The 20,007-nt window shown below is 43.5% G+C and overlaps 1 protein-coding gene across 3 annotated transcripts in view; it reads left to right on the top strand.

Moving 5' to 3' along the window:
- Positions 1–20,007, top strand: part of SMOX (spermine oxidase) — a 56,340-nt gene that overhangs the window by 7,051 nt on the left and 29,282 nt on the right. The window contains exon 2 of one of the 3 annotated variants that reach the window (XM_056343142.1): positions 18,314–18,470. The exons of 1 other annotated variant lie outside the window; for it this stretch is intronic. The gene's annotated coding sequence lies outside the window, so the exon portion shown is untranslated. Of the gene's footprint in view, positions 1–13,993; positions 14,161–18,313; positions 18,471–20,007 lie in introns of all 3 variants that reach the window. One more of the 3 variants, XM_056343132.1, reaches the window with a different exon arrangement.

Raw genomic sequence — 20,007 nt, 5'->3', positions numbered from 1 at the left:
AGGTTGATCCTGCTCTTGTGCATGTTCTGGAGTGACTGTGGGCGAGAGATCTTGATCAGGGAGCCCACACACCTGGCAGCAGATTATTACTTATTTTTATAGGGTTATTTTTCAGTTGGATCCAATCTGTGGCCTGTCCCATGACTGCTGGTGTCAGCACTACACATATAGTCAGGAGTGTCCTTTTTAAGGACAGTGCAGACTGGGATCTCAGTTTCCTGGGATTGTAAAACTGCCCTCAGATGTGCTGGGGTGTACTCACAGATGCGCACACAAGCGTGGGCATTTCTGCCTCGGACCACTTCTGTCATACTTGTTCACTGTGTGGTTTCAGGGTCAGATAGGACTGAGAGCTTGGACGTTGGCTTTGCGTTTACAAGGGTGAGCTGGGAGGAGTTGTGGGGGGCACACAGGGAAGCAAAAGCTCCTAAAAGCTCTTTGCTGCTGAAGTTGATAGGTCCAGCTTTAACCCTGAGAGAAAGGTTAGTACTTTGGGGCTTGCAGTTTACACTCTGCTGCTTGGATGGTCTAATCTCACAGAACACTATGTGCTGTTAATGAATGCTTGCGGAAACACAGTGCTTCCAGTAACATAGTAGGCTAAATTAAATGTCCCCTTTATAATCATGGGGAGCTCACACCATTACTCTGGTTATACAATAGCATCTGGTGCCTCTATTTGGACTTTGAAGAGAACTTGACAAAGGGCTGAATGCAACCACGGGCTTTAGAGTTAAACACTGGGTCATTACCCTTTTTGTCTGCTGATTCCCTTGGGGTGGGGTCCAGGACTTTGTGGTGGGCTCCCTGCGTGTTAGGAGGGGATCCAAAGTTTTGGTGAGAGTGCTACATGAAGTCAGCTTTGCTCTCAGTAGCTGGTGGTGGGCAAGCCAGTAGGAAGCACTGAAGGCTGCAGATCTTGGGGGTGACCAAAAGGTCAATACTAACCAGGCATTTCTGCACGAGGAGTTTATGCAGGTGGGATTTCTTGTGCCAAGATCCCTCCAGCACTGCCTGTCCCTCTGCTCAGCTGGGGAGTTTGGAGTCTAATGCTAAGCAGACAATCTGCAAGCTTTTTTATTGTTAGAAGCATAGACATTTTTCTCAGGGCTTCCCCAAACATGAAAAGGATCCAGTCCTGATGATCTTATGCATGAAAATATAACAAGGAGGAACAGAAGAAAGGCCTAAAGAGAAAAAAGACAGAGCTCCTCTGGCTGCAGGGTGAGATGTGAAGGAGGCAAAGTGGGAGAAAAAGTGCACGTGAGCTCCTGTTAACAAGTGTCCCCGTGCTGTGGGATGTGAGAGGGACTGTCTCACCGGGAAGGCTGTGGTGGGGAGATCCTGTTCACGTGCCTGTTCTGTAAGACCAATTGTTTGTGTTACCTCTGTATCGCTTCTCCAGGAGTGGAGGCAGAAGTTACCACGTGGGAGTGGGCAACTGCTGCGCACAGGATCTCGCGGCATGTCTCCAACATATCGTGAAAATATTAGGGAAGCTCGTGTGCTCTGGGGCTGCTGCTATGTTCTGTTGTCATATTGCTGTTACAAGCAGAAAGCAGCAGAGCTGGAAGGGACCTTGCTAAGTTGTCTAATCTGACCTCCCACCCCAAGACTGGGTCAGATCTATCTAAACATTCCCAGCAGATGTTTGCCCAACACAGTTGTTAAAAGCCTCCAGTGATGGTCTTTCCCCATCCTCCCTGGGTGATCCTTTAAAGTCCTTCATTGTTCTTGCCATTACCAAGATTTTCCTAGTTTCTGACTTCAATTTCTTGGGCTACACTTGAAAATTGCTGACCTGTTGCCCTTTTGTTACTGTACAGAGAGCTGTTCAGCCCCCTGTGGCAGAGTTTGGGAATATCTGGGCCACGTCCTCTCTGAGCCACAGGGCCCAAAACTTGCCTGCAGTGCTCCTTCTGGTACCTGCCTGTACTGAGCTGACAGACACAATTTTATGATTCTCATAGGTACACTTTGGGGTATGAAATGCATTTCTTTTTTTTTTTTTTTTTTTTCTGACAGCAGCGCAGATAGTGTTTTGTCATGTAAGGTTTCATTATGGCTTTGTCTCTTTACCCACTATAAAAACAGGTCATATGCTCTTCTTGCTCTCAAGTGCCATCTTTTCCACAGGGATGTGTTACAGATCTTCACTGACTCTTCCAGAATAGTGCTTCTCTGGTGTAAGGTGAAAGTCCTTGCCAGCAGCTCTCACCAAGGTTTTCCCCATGATTAGCTGGATTGCAGCTGGGCCAGTTGTTCTTTCCTGATCTGACCTCCCAGCTGCAGTTCACAGGTGACCTTCTAGTCTCCCTCTCTGCAGTGGTTATGCTCTTGCTTCTGATTTTGTACATACTACCTCTTCATTTCTGTGAAGGATACAGTTATTCACCTTTTTTTTTTTTCTAAAGCTGGTAAAATGTGGCTGTGGAGATTATTCTGAGAGGAAATGTAGCACTGAAACACAAAACTTGAGAGAAAATGCAGCAGATAAGCACTAGAAACATTTCTTAATGAAGTAACTGGGTAACGTGCCAGCCAGCTTTAAAACAATTAGCAATTTGCTTGAAGCTGATTGTTGTTTGATTGTTATAATTTTAGGAAAATTATTCCAAATGTCTGTCATGTGACAGATAGAGAGATTTGAGAGCTGCTTGTCTGTCTGGATGAAGTGAATTTGGGTCTTGCTGCTTCCAAGTGGACAGATGTCCACATTACACAAAACACTATGGTTTGCATTCATTGACCTTCTTGTACACCATAGTTGTATCTGTTTTGTCAGGTTTTAGGGGGTTCGTTTTACAGGATACTCAGAAGAAGGTGGCAGTTTCATTTGAATTGTATCTAAGTGCTGCACTTGCGGAGTGTGTCACTTAACTTTTGGGGAAAAAAATGAAAAACTTGTCTGTGTATGTTGTTGCAGGCATTTTCTCTAGATCTGTTAACACCTCTTACACCTTTCAGTGGGAGACAGTAGGGAGTATGTATGAAAGGTATGCCTGCATACAGACAGCCTTTGTCCTGAGACAACTGGAGAAGTTAACACCAAAATGAAGACTGGTCTGGACAGGTCTGAAACACCTTTTGGCGTCGACTCGTGTTTATTGCAGTGGGAAGAGCAGGTAGGGAGGAGTAGTCTTGATTTTTGTTTGTTTGAACTCTCAGTATGTATCTTCTTTGAATTCCGCACAGTTTTCTTGCAGAGCTTTTGTATGATAACTTGTATAATGTGAGTCTCCAGTTTCCCTTGTTCTGTTTCAAACAGCAGTGAAAGCTCTGCTGTTCTCTGTCTTATCACCGAAAAAGTGTAGAGTACTGTAGGCCACTGGGCAAAGTCCCTTGTTCAGTGTTCCTTCATAATGATTTCTTAGAACTGAAGAGCAACTTACGTTGCATAGGACATCTAGACCTCTCTCATGTGACCTCCTGCTCCAAGCAGGCCAAGACTCAAAGGTAGGGTTCTTGTCAGATTCCCTGATCAAGTTTTGGAACTTTTCTAGTTAAGTGTAGCAGGTTGATGCCATACCTAGTGCTCTCATGGTGAGGAATATTTCCCTCTTGTCTGATGAGAATTTCCCTTGCTGCAAGGAGAATTGTTACTTGCCTATTGTTTCTTGTCCTTTTGTTCATACTCATTGAGAAGAGTCTGGCTCCATCTTGCCTGTAACTCCCTAGTTAGGTAGTTGAGGACAGACATTAGATACCCCCCTAACTGCTATTTCTTCGCCAAGTTAAACAAACTCTGTTCCCTCATTCTGTTCTCTTACATCATGTATCTCAGTGACCAGACCACCTTAGTGGCGCTCCACTGATGTTGATTTTGTCAATGCCTTTTCTGGGAAGCACAGCTAAATTAGACAGTGCTGCAGTTGCAGCCTCCTTGATGCCAAGAAAAGAAGAGCCATTTCCCCTAGCTCTTGGCTATTGTCCTTCCCAATACATCCCAGTATGTGGCTGGCTTTTGTCGCTGCAGGGGCAGACTACTGATTCCCGTTTACCTTATTGCCCACCAGGACCAGCAGGTGCTTTTCTGAAGAGCTTCTCTCAAGCCAGTCAGTCCCCAGTTTGTGCTGACAATGGGTATTTTTTCTCTCAGGTGCAGGACTCTTCATTTCTATTTCTCAACTTCATGATGGTTCCTTCAGCCCATTCTTCCAGGCTCCTGGGCGGTCCTGCCCTCCAGTGTATCGACTGCTCACCCGAGCATGGTGTTGTCTGTGAGAAAGCTCTCCATCCCATCATCCAGAGAATTAATTAAGATGTGTCAGGGTCAGTACTGGCTGTTCATTGATGAATGCCATTCATAAAAGGCTGCCAGTTAAAGACTTCAGTCTGTTGGCTGCTACTTTTTGAGCTCAGTGATCCAACCACATTTTAACCACCTTGTGTTCCAGCCATCCAATCTGTATCTCCTCATTTGTGGGGACAGGTTAAGTGTCTCTAGGATGGTCACTCTTTAAAAGATCTGCTAATAAGGGAGTTGCTTCAGAACAGTGAAGAAGTTGTGTTCACACTGACCTACGTGGAGCTTTTATATGGGCAAGTGTGCTGGAAGAAGAGGGGTGTGAAGTGAAAGCACACGGGGTTCTAAAAAAGTAGTTTCTGGTCTGTTTTTCTATTTTAAGCCTATTTCATCTACATTGATGGTCATTAGCTTGTTTTTAAACGGAGAATAAAGCCAGGGTGTTTTACTCAGAGAAGCTGAACTCCAGATTTTTCCGGCTTGATGTGAGAAGGAGGCTTCCTTCACGCTGTGGCCTGCCTGCTTGCCTGGGCTGGTCTGTTCTTAGGAACATGTCTGGCTTAAGTGGGTCCAGATTAATCTCATAACTGGTGTATTTTAATTTTGTTATTTTCCATAAGATTCTCTTGAGTCCGCTTTCATAAAAAGCGTATTAACTGTACAGCTCCTTGAAGCTAAGGGCAAAACTTTGCAAGCTATAGCTAAGTGTTTGCCATGTGTTGTCACTGCAGATTGAGGTTTGCCGTTACGCAGCTGTGGGACATCGTTGAACCTTGCAGTTATACCTTGACCCTGTAGAATGCCAGAGCCTTTTCTGGAGTCTTGCTGTATAGGAAGATGCTCCCCGTTTTTGTGTTTTTACCTGTGACTACTCTTCCTTAAGTATTTCCTCTTGTTGATGTTGGACCAGTATGTCAAGATCATTAGGAAATCTAAACCTGTACACCACAGTGCTGGCAAATCCTCGCAGCTGAATCATCTGTGGGTTTATGGCTGTACATTCCAGTCTGTCATCCAAATGGGTAATGAAAATATTGTATAGCTCTTCTGCCTGGCTGGACCCGCTTTCCAGTGCCCTCCCAATTAGATAGCAAACCCTTGATAATTATGCTTTGAGAACTATATTGTCAAGCAGCCATTTTATGGTGATTACATCTAGTTCGTGTTTTCTTAGCTGGAACTTATGGGAATGTCATGTGGAACAGTGTCAGAGCTAATAAAGATTGCATTTCTCAATATCCTTATCACTTCTGTACAGGCATACTTTTTTTCCTGCTGGTGCATAGATCCTTTATTGTTCCATAGACTTTTGAAGCTAGAAGGGACCTTAAAGGTGATGTGATCTGTCCACACTGAAAGTTTAAATGTGCAAGCTGCGCCAGATTTATCAGGAATTTTGTAACTGAACAGTTGCGATATGACAGCTCCAGGAGATCAAGAGGAAACAAATATGATGCGTTTATGGGTCCCGAACTAAATTAAACAATTACCTGAATCCAGTCCTCAGAGCAGCCTTTGAACAAATCCCAACCCTTTTTCTGCAAGGGCTGGAAAAAATAAAGAACGTGTCTAATCTGTACCAGATATCAGCCAACAGTTATCTGTGCCTATGTGCTGTTACTCAGATCTCGTTAGCTGTCTAATTGGATAATAGGCAGTACACTTCACAACTACATAAGTATATTAAGCTTAATCTGCTTTGGAGCAGGGAGAGGAAGATGTGCTTGGTGACAAATGGACACAAGAAGATGCACAGTGGAGCAGTGGTGTAAATATGGTCCTGTGTCCCCATCACTTCATTTCCAGGAACTTTCTGAGGCAGAGGCTCTGTATGTTTTTAGCATTTACATTAAAATTTGAGTCCCAGAGCAGAGAGCTGCAACACTTTCAGACTTTGCCCGTGTCAGCCAGGCATTTTCACTTCTAAATGCACCATTTTTCTAGTGGTTAAATCCCTTTTGGAGGTCTCTTTTAATAAAACATGCAGGATAACTTCATCCTGGTTTTTAAATCCAATGAGATACAACAGAGGTATCCTGTGTGTGTGTGGGACACCTCAATTTTGCAGCAGGTTCCTGGTTATAAAGCTTGTTTCCAGTATGTGAAGACACACTGTGGACAGGTTCAGAAAGCTTGCACGGGGGTTTGTGTGACCAGCTCTATATGTGGGAAAGAGAAGCTATTTGGTTATTGAAATACTCTTCCCTTTCTCTCCTAAGAAGAGGTAGTTACTGCTTTTACCCATTTTCAAACTTCTGGAGTGGATTGATTCTTTTCCAAAGGCATGACAAAAACAAAGTCAGACTTGTAGAAGATGGGTGTTTATATTTTCCCAGCAGCTAGCTTGCCTATTGAAAGACGTGTATATGAGCATATTTCATGAGTTGTCACCACCTATTACATTCTCAGGAGACTGAATCTGCAAGGGACGTTTCTGGGTGCAAAAGATGCATCTGCCAAGGGGATCTTTAGCTGAAGGTAATGGGGGAGTGATTATGTGAAACATGTCCTATCCAAATGTTTTTTGGATTCCCTTGGGATTGATGGAGCGTTTTGACAAAAGGCTTTAGTTGAGCCTTACTTCTGGCCCTAAATTTTGGGAGAGTTAACTTGGACTTTGCGTTTATAAGCCTGCTTACCTCATCTAAAATATATCTTCAGTTTGTTAAGCTGTCCAACATCTGTCTGTAGTAGACAGAAAAGACAGTAGTAAACCACTTAATCTTGAAGTGTCTTAAGCAAATGTAAACTCCATTAAGGGTGCTTATCACCGAGCAGCTCAATTCCCAGCTGTGGAAGGTACCTTGTGGTTCATTTATATGGGAAGTTTAGAGGATTCTCTGATGCTTTCTGTCTTGACATTTGTGTTTTTGTGGACAAGGGTTAAGAGTTGGGCACTTGACCATGTGAGGAAAACTATTCCGCTGTAAAGTGGGGTGTGAATTTAAAACATGCTGGCTTTCCCATGGAAAATCTTATTAAATAACAACCCCCCTAAGTCACTTTTATTTTGGACAAAGGGAAAAGATGCAGAGTAACTGTTTTGGTCCATTTCAGTGTAGTAAAACTCCGAAACCACCGATTTATTTTGGATGAACTAGAGCTGTTGAGTGCAGAAAAGTTTTTATAGTTATCCACACCTGATTAGTGCCTGGACTAAAAGTGTGGTCAGCAAGGGAAAACTATCCACACCTGATTAGTGCCTGGACTAAAAGTGTGGTCAGCAGGGAAAACTGTATTTTTCCAAAGGATAGTTCACATCTCAGCATCTAAATTCCTGGAGACAGGCTCTGGAGAGAGTCTGTGTCCCTGTTTTCTCTACATAGAAAGCCTACCCTCCTAGCTGCGGCACTGACAGCATAACTGTTCCCCTCTGTTGTTGTGTGCCTGGGTCAGGTTTCAGTTTGAGGCATCCAGAAGAGATGAATGAGACTTGTCTGTTACAGATTTTCTCCCCAAAGTGTTAAATGAGGTGTAGGTTGCATGCTTCTGGTAACAATATGCATTAATAATACTTTTATCTCCCATTCCACACTGCTGTGTACTGAAGTAAACTCCCATACTCAATCCATCATCAGCTTGGAGTTGGGCTAGACTTCGACCTGTACTTATTAAAGGGTGAGGAATGCTCTGTCATATGCAGTTGATAAGGGAATTCAGAAATCAAAGTAGATACTAAATTGTCAGTGGCCTTTTTTCCTTTTAGCTTTAGCTGGAAAAAAATAATGGCATAGGTTGTTTTCCTTCTCCTGTGTGGGCAATATCTAGACATGTCTAGCACTTCTGGGATTGTTTTTCAAAACCAGGATAACCTTTATGGTGGTCCTGTCTGGCCGCTGCCTGCTGCAGATCAAACCCACACCATGTGACTTATGAGTCAAAAGCAGAACACCTGCTTGGTTGGTCATCAGTGCTGTCTTTACAAAATGTTTTCAAACCAAAACCAGATGTGCAATGCTGTATGTTTTCAAGAAGACAAGGTGGTGAAATTGCGATGCATTTTAGCTCCTGGGGAGGATTCATCTCGCTGTTGTGGCTGAAGGTGGATGAGCTGTCCTTGTAGAGGGTTCCACAGTGCTTGCAGAGTGAACGTGTCACTCTAGGTCTTCGTTAGGGTCTTTAAGCACTGTTTTTAAGTTTCCTGAGCCTAAGTCATAGAACATCTTATGTCTGGAGTCAAGGCCTTGACTGTGACAGGCAGTCCTTTGGAAAGCTGTGCAAAGATCCTCGTGTCTCACAAAAAAAAGTGGCCTGTCAGAAAGGGACATTGTGAGCGAGGAGAACAAGTTTCAGATCACATGTCCCCCAGCAAGTACTGTTCTTTCACTAGGAAGACTTGTTGGAGAATGTTAATTGAGTCCCTTTTTAAATGAAGGAGGCTTTGCTTCCTTCCCAAGTTTTCAAAACAAATTTTCCAAATACAGAGCCTATGTTTCATTCAAGTGTAAATCCTTTCTTTTTAACCTGGAAGTTATCCCAGAAAAAAGGCTATCCATTCACTGCAGGACAGACCCTTGTGGTTGTGGTGGAAAAAAAGAAGTGGATCAGATTGTCCAAACAGGAAGGGAATTAAGAAAAGACTTTGCTCAGTGAGCAGAGCTCTCATTTAAGTTTAAATAGTTGTCCTACAAACTCCACTTTATGTCTCTGTTGCTTTTGAAGCATTGTACAATAATTGAAGTGTCTGCTAAATTTAGAAATGACAAATTTCTCTTGCCAACTTGCCAGCCTATCTGTAGGCTGTGTGGATTTCAGTATGTAGTTATGGGATGGATGCAAACAGTGATTTGAAATTTATTGGCTTGTTATCTCTTCTGACTTCCACATAGCGCAGTCCTGGTGGGTAACTAATACTTCACACAGATTCCTTTTCATTTGAAGGCATTAATCAAATGCTTTTTTGGCACAGCTAGGTGCTAATGCTGTTTTACATATGGTGAAGCTGAAGTACTGAAAGGATAAAGTGTGACGTGCTGAATAAAATGAGCTCCATCTAAAGACATTGAAATTGTGCTATATTTTTTGCAACTTATGGGTAGGATTGTCATTCTTTTACCCCCAGTCACATGGGAAGGCCATGGAAGAAGAGATAAATCACAAGTGTCTGAGTTCCAGGTTTCTGCTGTTTGCCACATGACAAGTCTTCCTGCTCTGTGAAAAAACTTACATCTAAAATCTCTTTTTTTTTTTTTTTTTTTTTTTTTTTTTTTTTTTTTTAGCTTCCTCCCCTCAGCTTGGCTGTTTAATTTCTCTGAGCAATGTTCTATCTTAATTCTGTGAAGCTTTTGAGACACAGTTTCCTGAAGAGGAGAAATGCAAAGTAAACTTCCTTTTGTTTCAGCAAAATGTTTTGATTGTCACAGAGGGGAAGTGTTTTTGAGTTCAGGTGTGTCAGGAGGAATGAAAGGCACCTTGCAGAAGTGATAATCCATCATTAGTGTGCATCCCATGGCACTCCAGGCTGCACTTGCCTGCAGGGCACTTAGTAACCTCAAAGCACAAGTAGTCAACTGGACGAGGTTTTCTGTTGGCATCTCCAGACAAAATGTCATTGGGCTTTGCTTTGAAGTTTTCAAGAAGGTGGAAACAAAAGACAAAAGTCACTGTTGTGTTTTTGTCTGTTTCCCACCCTTCTTTTCCTTGTCTTTCATGAGCTATTTCTGCTCTCTGCTCTGTTTTGGTGTCCCTCAGGAGGAAGATCACTCAGCAGAGTGAATTGCTTCTGTGGCTTTACAGCAGGGATACGTTCCTGTATAATATGTTTTTTTTGTAGCAGTTGCCCATTTCCTCTGGATATCTCTAGATGACCTGAAAGTAGACAGCATTTAGTTAGGAGAAGGACTGTTCTTTTGTATTGAAACATTTCTTGTTGTACGCAAAACCCCACAGCTCAAGCACCATGAGGAAAAACACCTGTCTTCTTCAAGGGAAGGTTCTGGTGAGTAAAAACCCTCAGAAAGCCAGTCTACCAATCATGACACAGACTTCATCGGGATCTAAGAATGTGCTTGCCAACCTGAATTCCCCTACCTTGCGCTCTTGTCTGATAATGTGAGTGTACTTGTGCAGACAGCAGGATGGAGAAAGCTCTGCGTGTGTTGCAGTGTGCTAAAGCCAGCCCTGGTTTTGTTCTGCTGTCTTAAAGCTGGAGGATGTGGTTTGTCTTTAACGTTCCAGCAAAGCACAAGCCCAGGAGAAGTCCCCTCAGCACCTGGCGAGACGTACTTTTCCTGGAGTCATGTCTAGTCTGTTCCAGGCTGAAGTCAATCCAATTACTGTGGGAGTAAATCAGTGCGGTGTTTGGCTTTTCTAATTTTGGTTCTCATCCCCTAGTGTTTCTGTTGCATGTAATGATTTTCCCTGTGGCTTGAATGGTAAAGATGTGGTAACTTCTTGGGGATGGCTTAAAATCAAAGATTCAGTGTGGGTGTTGTTTTCAAATAGAGAAGAAATGCTACTATTTAGAGAGTTCTACTGCTATTTCAGGGCATTTAGTTACGTCTGGGTTCTGAGAAGTGGTGAGAAAACATGATTGCTTTTGGGCTAGCCTGTCTCATATGGTGTGTCCTGAAATGATCCTCATGTACACATTGAGTTGGAACCAGTACTGAGCCTCTGCATGCGGATTCATTCCCTGTCTCACAATCTTATTGCAGAGAATGGGAGGAGAAGAAAAGATTCCTGTTGAAACTTTGCTCTCAAGCTTGCTGCAATGAATTTAAAACCCCAAACCACAGAGAATTCCCAAATGTATTATGGACACCAGTGTTTATTTGACTGAGAACCGATTGTGTTCTGAGTTGTGCAAACATGGGCATGTTTCCTATTTAATTAAGGCTGGTCTATCAATTAAGTTTCTCAAACAATTGGAGAGAGGAGGGTAGTGAAGATAAGATCGCATGGTTATCCAGATGGAATAGGGTACAACTCTCTTTGGCAGTTGGAATACAAGTTCTGCAGGAAACTTGTTTGCAGCATTGTTCTATCCATTATGCCAGTGTTTTTTAGTTTATAAGTTCTTTTTTTCTGTAGTTTACTATCTGTCTCTCCTTCCTTTTACAGTCCTGAAGCACCAAGCCTTGCTTTCATGAGAAACTTAGAAGTGGCAGATACCTCTGAATACTGAATGTGGTTGAGGAAGGGGAAGATTCCCACCAAGGGGTCAACCAGAACTTGGCAAGCTTGCAAAAACATGGGAAAAGGCAGTCCAGTTTGGGTCTGGTTGTTTGTCCTGGTTAGCTGAACAGCTCTGTTCCTGAGGTGTTAACCTGCTGTCTGGTTGGAGGCTAACACAGCCAAACTGCATCTTGCTGTACTGGATTAGGTTCTGATCAGCTGAGAATGTTGACAGGTCCCTGATGATCAATAGGATGTGGAAACCAAAGATGTTAGAATTTTTGGCTGGATCTCCATTTCTATTGCCAAGGTTAAGATGGGAATATCCCATTCACTGCAGCAGGCTGAATACCACTCCGGTGTCCATATTCTCTCCAGCTTCTTCTGATGCAGTAGAAGAGTGTTCTGGCAGTGTGAGCTGTCACTGATGTTGATAGATGTTGTGGGATGCCCTCTAGGTAGGGTGGGCCCTTGTACCTATCTCTGCAACCTTCCAAAATAAAGGGGATGCTGATGTGCTGGCTAAGCATATCCTTGCTCTATCTTCAGGGGATTTGTAGAGCAGTAGATTTACTGGATTTGCTTTGCTGTGCAAGGAACATGCCTAAGCTGTGCTTTTTGTCACTGCTGTGAAACTCCTTTTAACTGTGTCCCGTGTAATACCGTAGCTTCTGGCACATGAACCACAGCATTACAGCATTCCGATCTTACTAGCTGCGTGGGCAGGAGAAGCTCCATAACCCAGACTGCATGGCACAGGGAAGTCAATGTCTCAGCAGACAAGTTAACCAGCTTTGCGTGACCAGAAAAGCTGTCATAAAAAGGGGAAGGAAGAGACTTATGCCTCCAAGACTGTCCCTCTTGCCAGTCTGACCGTAGCTGACCCATCTTACCATCACAGTCCTTGCTGAGTGTTTGTGAAAGGCCTTTGGTAACATTCTCAGCCTAGTTCTCTGGGAATCACTTGGGGATGGTGACCATCTCCTAGCACTTCCATGGGAGCTTCTCATGGTGGAGGAAGCATTTAGTCCTTAATTTTTTCCCCATACTGTAAATAAAGATGCTGACCCACTGACCAAGATATATTCCAGCAGGCTGTCAGAAGGGCCTTTGAAGAGTATTTGAAGATAGTGGCTTCCCATCCCAGCATCTTGGAGCTGGCTGAGCCTGCCGTGTTCTCATGGTACCCTTCAGCCAGCAGAACGCCTGAGAATTAGCCATAGACCAGCCAATTATTTTGATTTATTTTCTTTTCTTTTCCCTCAGATGAGAAGGATTTGAAAAACAACACATAATGGTGAGTTTTATCAGTAAGTTTTAAATGATGTGATTCATCCCCTGTGTTCTTGGCATAATGTTCTTTGGTTTATTTTTTGGATATCCTTGTAGTTCTGTCAGTGCCAAGCACTGTATGGAAGTGCCCCATGGCAGGCAACCTGCTCTGCCCATATGTAAGCTTTAAAAAAAACCAAAACCGGCTCATAATAGGAAGTCTTTATATTGCATGCCAAGATGCTTGGGGCTTGTTAAATATATTCTACTTGTCAACAAGTACCCAATTTAAAAAGTAGCCTTGGTGTGAATCAGCTTTGAACAAGTTCATTTGACTCAAGGGATATTTGCAGGCATTAAACCAAGTTGGATCACAGTGATAAAAATGTGCAGTGGTTACCTGATCAAAAGCACCATCCAGTGACCTATTTCTTCTCTGTTTTAATCCCCTCTGAACATTGGAAAGTACAGAGATTTTCTCAGTTAACAAATTTTTTATGACTTTGGAGAGTGGAGGAAGCTTATTGGGGCAAGTGTTTCTGGTAGCCATTTGGTGTGTTACTAGAATACTTGATGATGCTGCAAACTGAATGTTGGTGTGCAGGGGGGTAGGGGTGTAGCAAGAGAAAACACCCTGACTCTTCTTCTTTGCTTGAAGTCAGTGCTATTCCATGAGGTTCAGCGGCTGCAGCAGTGTAAATCATGTGTGATGCTTGTGTGTTCCTCAGCAGGTTGGTTTGTAAAGTCAGAACTCTGGCACCCACTTACAAAGTGGGCTCTGCTCCCTGCCTGCTCCATCTTTGCTGGCTTGTTGTCTAAAATTGTCTGCCCAGCCCACTGCCCTGCCAGCTCTGCCGATCGTCTCTCAGCAGGGAGGGTAGCCCACCTGTGATGGGTATGGGAGCTGGTGGCTCGTTGCAGTGCTTCCTGACCCTCCTTGTCTTGAAGACCGGATTATCACAGATGCTGTTCTGTCCATATTTTCCACTCTCTGTGGGCCACTGGTCTGATCGCTCAGAGATCTGGACTCTAGCTAGCTATGTCTTTTCTTGCAATGCAGCTTTGGATAATCTGCTCAGAAAATCATGTGGCAAAGGAGGCACCCATTGTCTCTAAGCTGGCAGAAGATCTTATCATGGAACTTTTTCCACCATCTTTGTTGATTCAGGGATAATTGCAAAATGTCAGATTTGAAGATTTATTCTCTTTTCTCCCCTGCATTTTTCCTGGATGACAGTGTTGCGGGAAGAGGCAAAGGGGACAGCTGTCTTGGATCATACTTAGAATATGAAAGGGAAATACCCTTTCTCAGAACAAGTTGTTGCTGTTGAACTTAAACATTTCTGCTTCCTTTTCTAGGCTGGCAGTGTAGGACCACAGAGTGGTGCTGTGCTTGGAGCCTGTAGCCTGCATAAAGTCTTATGGCCTCAACTCTAAAATCCAGCAGCTTTGGGCTGCTTGTCATTCATAACTAGCGGAGTAGTTTTACAGAGGTGGCTCCTGGTGGTCGTCTTTATCTGACACAGGTAGGTGAAATGGCTTGCCCAAGGTCCCACAGACCATCAGTGGCCGCAGTAGGAGTCAGAGTCCAATATTTGTTGTGTGTGTGTTGAGGAAGCACAGCTTCTTCCCAGCTTGGAAAGAGGAAACAACTTAGTATGGCCCCATCTCTGTCTCCCCTGAGGTATGGAGAGGTGGTATTTCTGGCGGTGAGGGGGTAAATGAAGATAAGGCTTGTGGTGTTTTGTTTAAAGAATAAAGGCTAGGCAGCCCAGCTAAGGTCACCTTCTCAGGCTGGAGGAGACCTGAGTTTGGACAGGCAAAGATTAATGCTGTAATTTCCCTCTGTCTTTTTTGGGATATGTCCAGAGGAAGAGGAGTGCAGAGTCAGCCTGAAGGCCTTCAAAAAACCTGATGCCAGGATTTTGGGTGCGAGGCTGCAGGTTTGGCATATGGGTAAAACGGGAAGCATTTTATTCATGCATCTGTCTGAGAGTGCACGTGGTATGTTATTAATGTGTTTCCTTCCTTGATGTCTGATCCAGCTCTGCATTCACTGTGTGTCAGTCACTGGGGTGGGTCAGTAATTTGTAAATGGGGCTCGTAGATGCTAATGTAAGATGGATGCTACTGAACTGAAGCCTTTTCAGCACCTCGAGCCACATTTAATGGCTTGGGCTTTTACATGGGCAAATTTTAGTGGGTGGTAGCATTTGTTTTCAGTTCCAGCTTGCTTTTCTCTCACAGCCATCCCTATAAATTCCAGCAACTCTCTGGAAATTGAACCACTTTGTTTTGGCTTTTGCCTGTAGAAAAATAATGCAGGACATAAGTTGCCTGTCTGCGACAGGAGTGCTGGCTTGCTTTTGTGAGAAGCTGTCTGGCTTCTTTGTACCATCATGGTGAGAAAGATGAGCGTGGTCATCTCTCTGTCGCCAGGGCTTGTGGGCAGAGGTGAGGCACACAGGATAAATGGGTTGTATTGGTGGTGTGGATGGAGTAGAGAGGGATGCTATAGAGATGGTGGAGATGCTCCACTGAAAACCCGCTTGGGTCCAAGGAGAATTACTCACTCAGGCTCAGATATCCCCATGCAGCATCTCCAAGCCTCCTGGCTCTGGTCAGGCATGAAGAGATGATGAGGAGCAAGGGGATGAAGTTGTGCTGATGGGAAAAGCAGGGATTTTTGGATCTGTCTTGCTTGTTCCAATACTGGAAAACACCGCATTCAAGGAGAATGTGCTGGTGATGGTCCTACTTGGAGCAGAAGGTTGATGTAGAGCTTCTCAGGGGCTGCTTCTGACCAACACCAGTTTCAGTGAGCTGTCAGAACAGGTCTTCTCTGCCAGGGCCTGCTGCCTGCCCAGACCTGGCAGCTGCCTGCAAAAGAGGACAGCAGGACTGGTCTGGGGCTGAGTGACTTGTTCCAGCTGCCCACATCCAGCTGGCAAACCTGTTTAGACTAAAATGCTGACTTGAATAAAGCCTGAGTATGAGGATGGTGATGATGAAATGCTACTCTTCAGGTCGTTTCAGCCCAGCAGCTGGAGATGAGTTTCCAGCATGTGCAGGCGTAGCACAAGTTAACCTTGATCTCACTGGTGCGGGTGCTGTCGGTGACACAGGTTTATGAGCTTGGGAAGGGCTCTGGTATGTATGTAGATGGCTGCGGACCATTATCCCGCTCCTGCAGCTCTCCAGGTAGCTGAATAAATGAGGCGTGTCTGCTTCCGATGCAATAAACCTCCCATTGTGCTGCAGACGCAACCTTGCCAGGTTGGTGTTTGCACAACTACTGTACAAAGGCAGTTTATAACAGCAGGCTTGTTTTGCTCACGTACCTGACTGACGTGGAGTACTTAAGTTCAATTAATAATGCTCCTGCCTTCTGTTGAAAGGGGGTTTGTACTTAACCCATGCTGGTATAAATGGTGATTCTGAAAAGCATTGTGAGTGAGTTTGGCGTGCAACCTGCTGGATTAAAAAGAAGCGGGGGGGATATGGGGACAAGGAAAAAAGAGACGTATCTTCCAGTCTGACATGTTTACAGCCTGGAGAGCTTGGAAAGAGCATCTCGTAATAACAGGCAGTAAGGATTAATGTGCTTGCTTCTGAGAAGGCTGATGGAAGGGGAAAAGAGGGAGAAGTTACAAAATCCTTGTTTGTTGTGCCAGGAGCAGTGGAGAGCCACAGCTAACAGTGATAGGAGGCATGGGTGACCAGCACAGAAATCTCCTTCCACTTCATTTCTGTATCAACTCAGAGAGATGATCTGCTCTATCCTGGCCTATACTCAGTGGGCAGCCTGAGCCTGAAGCCTGGAAAGGTGTTAAAGGAGATAAAATTGCTCCAACTAGAATAATCCTTCCAAGCCTTTCTCCCTCAGCTTAGAAAAAAAGGTGCACTAGAGATGATAATTGAAAATTTTGTTATTGCAGTTACTTAGATAAACGTTACTCATTACGACCATACACTTGCTTAGTACAAGTAGTGCTAGACTGTGTAATGAGTTAATGGCCTAAAGACTAGAGTGTCTTTACATCTGCTGAATAAGTTGCCTTTCTGTTTCCATTGTGGAGCTTTTGCACATAGGCTTTGCTTGTTGTGCTTTCAGATAACCACTCTTCTGTATGCAGTTGTTGAAGTAATAGAGATTATTACATCTATTGAAAAATGGCTTTTGAAACTGTACTAACAATTTTGCATGGTTGCTTTTATTTTTATTATTATTACTTCTATTTTATTGTTTTCTGAGGCCCAGGAGATGCCCTGTACTGGGTGGTCTGTGCAAATTTCCATTCCTTAGGCATCACTGGAAACCACCTGCTTGTGCACTCCATCTCTGCAAAACTATGCTAATAATGCATGTGCTCAGAAACATACAGTTCTGCACCATAGTAGATTCCTGAAGTGCAAAGGCCAGAAAGTTTCATCTTGCAGATCTGCCCTGGCCATCTCCATCAAATGGGCAGGAGCATTTCTAGCACCACAACCCTGTCTTCTGGTGGGACCGGAGTGTATAGTCTATGAGATACTGGATCCTGATTTAAAAGCTTCAAGCAGTATACTCTCTGTCTTTAGTGAAAAGTATTTCAACAACTGATTAGTGTCAGTGTTACAAATAGCCATCTAATTTCTGTTCTGAATTTTTCTGTCTTCTGGTCTTGGTTGCTCAGTCTCACTTTGTCTCTGCTTAGATTGAATTAATCCTTTGGTGTCAAGTATTCTCAGTTTGTAAACACTTTCAGACTGTGTTGAAAAACGTGTGTTATAGATACATGTATATTTCGTGCCCCTTCATGTGTTGATAGTATCTTGAATAGTTGCACTTAAAAAGAAAATAGTAGTGTGTTTATTTCTTGTGCTTCCATTTAGTCTTTCAACTGAAATGAAGTCTTGTTGTTGTTATCTGTGTTCCTTTCAAAAACACACAATATTGCTGTTTAGGTTTCTGACTAAGGATGATGCTTAATTCCCATCAATTAAAAACCTAGAGGGAATGAAGTGACTCCTGGTAAATTTTGGTTGATTATGTTGGAGCTTCTTGGTCTGTGCGGTCAGCAGAGAGTTAGTGTTGATGATGCATTTCTCACCCTCCAGACTGGCTGTTACACTTGTGTTGAATTGAAAATTTTCATACTAACTATAGAAGGACCAAGAAATTCAGGCAAATAGTGTGGTTAGGAAAGAAAACAGCATCCTTGTGCAGAATTCTTGGAATAGCACATGGAAGTGTAGCCACTGGCTGCCTCTTCTGGAGCTACAGTTCCTCTCAACCTGATTTTAGCTGTCAAAAGCTATTTCTAGATCAGTATGTCATGGTAATATGAGGTGAAATGTTGAGTGGAAGAGTCAGTGCTGAGGTTCCCATGTCTGTAAGTGTGTGTCCCCAGAGGCTCCAGGTTGGACTTACAGTACTCTAGTCCCATAATATATGCCCCTTAGTGGCTGGGATATATTTTGGCTCTCCTGAAATGCATCTTGTAGTTCAGTTTCATCCACAAGGAGTGAAGCTGTTAGGTTGCTTTGATACCATTGCACAGCACAAATGAAGGCATGGGAGGTGGGGGTGTTAAGGTTACTCCAAAGCAAACTCCTGATCCTAGCTAAACTGCTGATGTAAGAGGACTCAGAAGAGTTAGGTGATTGTCTTAAACTAGTCTGGAATCTTCCTTTCAGCTTGCCCATCCTAAGATAGGTGTGGCAAAGGTCAGCAGGATGGATTACTCCTCTCCATCACCTGAAAGGCTGCAGGCAGAAGATGGAAGTTTGACACCAAAATGATGACATGGGGTGAGACGAGTCCCAGCTGGGATGACCATGATTGGAGTCTCTGGTAAGCTGGGAGCTTGCAGCTGTGGCTCATGGGTATAAGACACTCTGCTGTGTTACATGAAATCTGAAGGGAGAGGAAGGTCACTTCTTTTAATACCAGCCAATCCTGGTAGAAAAAAAAACAACCAAACCAAACCCCCCCAGCCAACTACCAGACAAACCTTTAAGCATGTGAGCACGTTGCCTTGTATGAGTATTTGTGTAATTACAGCTAAGACAGTACTACCACAAGAGTATTTGATTGAGCTAAGAATAGCAGATTTCCTTGAGAAACGTTTTTGTTTATTTTTGTTTTGTATTTTTAAATTGTTGGAGCCTTGGTGACCTTTTACTTAAGGGTCCTAGAAGAATAGCCTGATTAGAGAGTGTTGTTGTAATAAGGAGGGCAGTTGTGAACTGTCTTAATTCTCTGGCTTCTTCCTTGTGACCTGCCAGGTTTTACTGGCAAAATAAGAAAAAAAAAAATCATGAAGTGGACGTACCTCTGAACGTTATTGCTATTGCTGCTGGATTAAAGGTAGAGAAGGCTAATGTGACGTTTACATTCATGCTGTTTCTAGGTTGCCATTGTCTGTGGGGCCGTTGTAACTTAAGTAAGTAGAAGGAACTCTCTGTTAAAGGGAGTGTATCCAGAATATGTCCTTATTAAAAGGATGAAGCATAAGAATCCATTCAAAATAATTTCTAAGTTATTGCTAGGATAGCTCTGGTGTGAAGACCTTCTGAAAGCTAACAAGGCTCCTCTGTGCAGATGAAAAGTCATTTCCCTGGGAGCTGTCAGTGGGCTTGGCACATAGCTAAGATCAGCAGAGATGAAGGGATGGGGAGCTCGTAGGATTGAAGGGTACAAATGACAGAAATGGAAACTTGTGATTCTGGGTTGGTAGAATGTTGCCCATCTTAGAAAATACATTTTTGCAAAGATTTGTCTGCTGGGAAACAGCAGTTGTGCTCAGGATATTTTTTTTTTTTTTTTTTTGGTGTGTGTGTATGTGATTTTAGGGATTTTTACAGGGGTGTTTTTGAATGAAGGAAATGGGTGGTAGTGAGAAAGAACGAACGAAGGATTGTGGCACCTAGGGAGGCAAGGGCAAAATGGCACTAGAGATTGATAAAGGGGAGCAGGTCTGGAAGAAGAAGTGATTAAAATATCATGAGTAAGACACTTAGATGTGCAAGAGGTAAAAGGATCAAAGCTGTAATTTTAAGACAGAAGGAAGGTTGGCTAACTTTTTTTCTTGTGGGTAATAGGGGCCTGTTAGCTGTCACACAGCAAAGGTATAAGCAAGACAAAGCAGTGGGAACTTTAGTGAAGCTATGTTTTCGTACTTCACTTGCTCTTAGATGGATACAAAGTAAAATTACAGCCTCGAAGAGATTCATAGTACTACAGCTAACACACCTCTTACCCTGTGATGGAAAAAAACAACCACCAAAACAACCCTTTTTGGCAATCAAGAGAAAGTAAAAAGCCAAACTATTTTTGTGTCAGAGGACCTGGTAATATTAAGTGGCTGAAGCCCTAAGTGGTGGCCAGA

Source organism: Falco biarmicus, chromosome 1 (genome assembly GCF_023638135.1).
Source record: "Falco biarmicus isolate bFalBia1 chromosome 1, bFalBia1.pri, whole genome shotgun sequence".
Taxonomy (NCBI): Eukaryota; Metazoa; Chordata; class Aves; order Falconiformes; family Falconidae; genus Falco; species Falco biarmicus.
Note: the sequence above shows the minus strand (reverse complement) of the source record. Positions and strands in the feature narration are given on the sequence as shown.